Here is a 6176-nt window from a genome sequence, read left to right on the forward strand (position 1 = left end):
GGCAGGTGTGTTAACTTTACATTTCCTTCTAGAAGCAAATGAAAGATTGGTTTTGTGTGTGTGTGTGCATCCCAATGTTGGAAGACAAGAGGATCTTTTCCCCAAATAGATTTATTGTTAACTGGTAGAGATCTTGCTCCTGCTTGATTTTTCTTTTGTGTGACCAGACGCACAATGACAGTGTATTTCACCAGATCACATGATTCATAAGCCAGTAACTAATGGCAGCAGCAATAAGAAATCACTGCTTTTAACATTTTCATTAACAGCACTTGAACAAGTCCAGGTATGGTTTCCACTGGCAAGCAACACTAAAGGGTATTTGCCCACATTAATCATTCAAAGCTACTCTTAAGATAGATAAAAAAACTAAAAAATGGCTAAATTGGCAGAATTCTCTCTCATTTTTATAATGTTATCATGTTATAAACAATTATAACATCAAAACAACAGCAATTTTTCAAACACATTAAATTTGACAAGATAAAAACTTAGATTAATAAAAACACTATGGCAATTAATTGCATCCAACCATGTAAACTGTTGACCTATTCAGGCTCCCTAAAAAATACTGGACAGATGGTCTGATGGTTTTTTGTTTGTTTTGTTTGTCATTTGGTTGGCTTTTTTGGGGGGTGAGGGGAGGAGGGGTTGGTCGTTTGGTTTTAGTTATTTTGGTTGTTGTTTTTAAAAAAAATGATAATTAGATCATTTTACTTTGTACATACAAGCTGTGTTGGCCTGCTTTCTTGATAAAAGTGACAAAATTCACGCTCTATTTCCTACCCTATTTTTATACTGCTGCTTTCATTACTTCCACATCCAGTCTAGGTGTATAGATGATAGGTGCAGAATAACAAATGCAAATTGCATAACAGGTCTAAAAAACAAAGTAAGGACCTGCTTATAATTAGAGCCAGTCAAAACAAAACTGTAAAAATAGATTAACATGATCTTTTCTGTATAGATGGGTGGTAAAAGAGAATATATAATGTCTTGCCATTGTATGATCAAAAGCCTTCAGAGACTAAGTTGTTTGGAGGCTTTTCTCTCAAGTTCTCTCTGTTTTGCACTTCCGTATTAACTCTAGATATTTCTGCTTTTAAATCTCAAGAAATAAAAAACAGGCAGTCTCACTCTAAGCGTAGTAATGAAGTAATATGCAGAACTTCATACTGTAGACAGCTGATTTAAACAAATATTATGAACAGCGATGTTTACCGTCAATTACAGTGCAGATAAGGATGTTTAGGAATCTACAGCCTCGGAGAAAAGGGAAATGACTGTAGCATTTCCAAGTATTGCCAAATATATAGTACTGTTGCAATCACAGGTCCCTTCAGAAACTGATGTTTGGTCTAATGTTCACTAAACACACAGGAAAGTGCTATAGAAGAAGTCTTTGGGAAAGAAAATTTTTCTGCACATGCCAATTACCTGGATTGCACTGCTACAGACTGTTGCCTTTTCTGGGCAAAGATAATTCAGCATCCTAATACAGGCTCTCCTACAGTGGCCTACAATAAATCTTTACAGAGGCAGTAACCTCTCTTGGAGGAATTACCCATTTAATAACTTGTCAGTAGCACTGAGTAACTGTACAGCTTCGAACGCTTTGATTTCAAAATCTTGTATTTCAAACTAAAAAAAAAAATACTAAAAAACAACAAACCCAACCAGAAACAATAATCAAAAAATTTAAATATTTTTTAAATTAAAATTCAAAATAACAGTCCCACTTCAGGGGCTGATAAGAATGCACAAAGGATTCCAACTTTTTTTAATGAAAAAAGAAACAGGTACAACAAAATAGAGAGAAAGAAAAAAAAACAACCCACAAAATAAGCAAATTGCGTATTGGAGAAACAAATCATGTAGCCAAGCACTCTTTACATATTACACATCATAGGTGCACAGATTCTAAGAACTATGACTTCTCGTCACACCAGCAACAAGACATCAGCCACTGCGGCCAAATTGTGCAATTGTGTTTTTAGATAGAAATGTAAATATAAATTTATAAGAGCATGATAACATCAGATCATGGATTCTAGGCAGTGCCTTTCTATTGATATTTTTATGTCTGCATATCCCTTTGGAAACAGTATCATGGAATGAGGCATCTTGAAGCATACTGCAAATGGTCAGCATTAAGTACATATACGTTCTGTCTTGACTCAATTGCATAAAGACTTCATAGTATCTAGTGCCCTTGGGCTATCTAAAACTTCCCCTGGGGCCAGTAGGTCTGACCAGGTAGATGAACATATTGCACATCCCCTACTGCAGTGGCAAATGGACAGAACAGAGTATCCTAGAGTATCTCAGTAGGACTAGATGCCTGTGCTTATGCAACTGAACAAGCCTGCTTTCTTAACTATATTAGCTAAAGGTTTAATAATTCCTAGCTTTTTTATCCACCCCCGCCATCTTAAACTATTCACTGAAAAGCTGGCTCTTCTATAATTTGAATTTCCCTCCAAAATTGCTATAAGTTATCCCAAGATGACCATGCTTATACAGAAATTTTTCTGTCCTGCACCTCAGATGTTGCTCAACAAGAAGTATAATGCAACTGTCCAGGGAATAAGAGCAGCCCCTTACTGCAAGGACATGCACCTCACAAAATGGGAAACATTATGCGAGCTTGTGTGTGTGTTTAACCATGGCAAACCCCACTTATGGGCTACAGACCACCTTCACAACCCTCTCTGGATTCCTGCATCGAATGCACAGATTTGAGGATAAAGGAAAACACCTGAGACTTTACAGCATGAAGGCAGGAGACAGGGGTGCAGTTCCTCTTCTGCAACTCCATGCCATGTAAGTAATTTTTACAGGACCCCATAGACCCAAAGCCTGTACTTCTCAGTGGGAAACAAGTCAGTGACCTGAAAATCACAAAGACTTCATATGAGAATGGCCTTCCTGACCAGTTGCAGAGAGCAACAGCTTTGTAATGGTGATAAGAGTACACTTTGCTGTGCTGGTAACAACATGAAACCACGGCTGAAAGGCTGCACTTTGTAAACACCAGAGGTGCCAATAATCAGAATGGATAAATTGTCACTGCATTTGCCAAGTTCCAAAGGAACATGGCATTCGTCTAATGACAAATTTAAATTGTTACCTCTGCTTTGTGTCCTGGCTTGCCTTTCTCACTAGTCTCAGATTGATAAACCAAAAGCTTCCCAGAACTTCCATCTCTAGGGCTGTTTGTAACATACAGCACCAGCCAAGACAAATAGTTTCTTTTCCCACACTCCTGTCTGCAAACGGTGATTCCAGTAATCATCTAAGTAACAACAGGTGAGTAAATAATTCCCATTCCCCCCCCCCCCCCAAAAAAAAATGGTTACATACTGAAACATTTCATGGAGTTATTTCCCTTCCACCATGCCATGATGGACTGCTTTGCCTTTGCTTAGAGGAAAAGAGTAAAGGACTAACTTAACTTGCATAAATATGCAGGGAAAGAACTTTCCAGTCAAGTTCTAAAAGCAGCAATTAGACTTTGCGATTTTACAGATTTATCATTCACAGCATGTGATCTGGTCAGTTATTAATGACTCATTTTGTAACGTGGCAGATTACATCACTTCTTAACAGTGGAAACCATCAATATTTTCTATCATTGCTCTCTACCAATGAAGATGTGCTTAGTTTTTAGTCTCATAATTCAAGAAGTTGACAATTACAAAAAAAAAAAAAAAGAAAAAATATCTAGAAACTTCTAGCCTGCAAATCATTGCCCATGTTGCTCCTTCATTTATAATTTTTTTCTACTTCTGAAATCTTATAATGAAAGAGGATTTTATAACAAATATTTTTAATCTCATTTCAGATTAGATACCAATACAATAGTTACTAGTTTGTTCCTCATTTTCTTCTTCACTCTTTCACTACTTTTCAGTTTGCTGTATTTTTACAATTGTCTCTCTTGGTGGCTACGCAGCTCTTGTAGTCTAGAACACATTTTTCTTTATACATGTATCTCAGTAGCTCTCCAAATCCCTTCCCATCTGTCTCCCATTTCTCTTAACATTCATTAATGATTTATTCTTTTTAACTATATTTAACACTGGCATCTTTTAAGATACTTTAAAGGGTTTGATTTAAATAACTCAGGGCTTACATCCTGTAAATTGTATTCATTCCAGATTAACATCTATTACTTACAGACATTTTGCACAAGATCATACTCTCTCAGGAGTAATATTGATGCTACTTTTAAAGACCTTTCTCCACTCCATACATTGTGAGCCTTCCAGCATGGTCTTCAGCTCAACCAAAGTCTCTCTTCATTATCGGGCTAGATAACATATCCCAAATCACAGCTAATAGGTCTTCATGCAACAGACCCTTGCCAAAAATCCTGTTCACAGACAGGATTTTTTGCAGACAGGTTTCCTATAGTCCCACTGAAACTATAGCAAAGTAAAATTGTTTTGCTTCAGAGCAGAGCATCTCTCTACTGCTTTGAAGGAATGTCACCCATATAGCCCTAGTTGAGTTGTCTGTTGATTGACTCAGAGGTTTACTCAATATGGATTAATTAGAAGCCCAAAATGATGAATACCATGTTATCAAATGCAGTTCTAAAATACAAACACCGCAGCAGTTCCACAGAACAAATTACAGTTGGACAACTCTAGCTAAACTTTTACTGCTGCTACATCAGCATGGCAATTACTTCCTAGCAACGAGATCAGTGCTGAAATAGGATAAAATAGCTCAGAGGATGATAACCCGGTATTGTCTTTGTAATTGTAGTACACTGGGTGAACAGTTCACTGATGTTTAAAACCAGTCTTAAAAACACTGCTAAGTATTGCAGAGTGGGCAAAATCCACCTCTAAGTGTCAGTTATTACGAGCTGCTGCAAAAACCATAATAGTTGCTGAGATAACTAATGTTCTGCCCAGCTCTGCTTTACAAAAACTTTTTGTATCACAAAAACTTCAGGGAGGTTTTTTTCAGCATAACCAGAAATTAGATCAAACAGTAAAGATGAAATCTAGCAAACAGTTACCTGTTCTAAGAGATGAAAGTTTAATAGAACATGCTAATCATTTTGCCTTTAGAAACTCAGTCTAAAGTTTCAGGACTTACTGATTATTATGCAGTGGTACATGAAGCTAATAGTTTAATCAGACAGCTATTTTTCTACAGCTTTTGAAAGAATTCTTCCAATTTCTATGCTGGGTCTGCCAACCATTTGGGCTATAAAAATAACTTTTCTACACAGCATCTAATGGCTTACAAGGCAAGTAAGCTAGCTGGAATAAATCTATACAGCATTTGTAGAAAGGTGTTAATCTACTCTGCCTACACTTCATCAGAAGAAAAATCAGTTCCAGTGCCAAGAACTACCTGACCCCTCTAGCACAAGCTTATAACCATTGCTGAGAAACTTGTTTGATACAAGTACATCTCATGACTCTGAGGCAATTAGGCTTTAGCAATGATGTAACTTGGAAGGATTTCTGGGCAGAGGACGAAGACTGTCATATATTTACATTATGTTAATGCTGGTAGTCTTCATGGAAAGCACCAAGGCATTAGCGAATGCTGCTTTAGAAAACTTATGAAGGAATAACAGAACTGAAAAGGCAGCATGTAAGAAACTTAATGAGACATAAGGGCATACCAGTTTCCAAGGGAAATATTGCCCTAAACAAAAACAGATAAAAGTAAGTCTGGAAGAAGGCCAGCTCACCCTGAACCTAACTACTTCCCCTCCACCTTTCTCTTTGGCCAGGGCCTACACTGTTAGACAATCCACTCCAGGCCACAATAAGAGCTTGAAAAGAGCCCCCAGAAATACCTAAAGAGTGAATTGCAGGATAATTTGATTCATCTCCAAGGCAGTTGGGAATAGAAAACTGCAACAGACTGGGGCACCTTTATTACCTAGTACAGCTGCACCCCCACAGAAAAGGGCAACCTAATCAGTGTTTTACTTAGTGTAATCTACCACTTATAGTAGTGGTTTAGTTGCTATTGCCATGATGTTAATGGTAATTGTTAAGTGTTCAAAGAAACAGGGTTACAAATCAAAACACAATAGGAATAAAACTCAGCTATTTATTAAGAAAAATTCTTTTAAAATTTCCAGCTATAAGCAGAATATCCACATTACCACATCAAGCCATCTTAAATTACAGCTATTTCAG

Source organism: Lathamus discolor, chromosome 3, assembly GCF_037157495.1.
Source record: "Lathamus discolor isolate bLatDis1 chromosome 3, bLatDis1.hap1, whole genome shotgun sequence".
In the NCBI taxonomy this organism is placed as follows: Eukaryota; Metazoa; Chordata; class Aves; order Psittaciformes; family Psittacidae; genus Lathamus; species Lathamus discolor.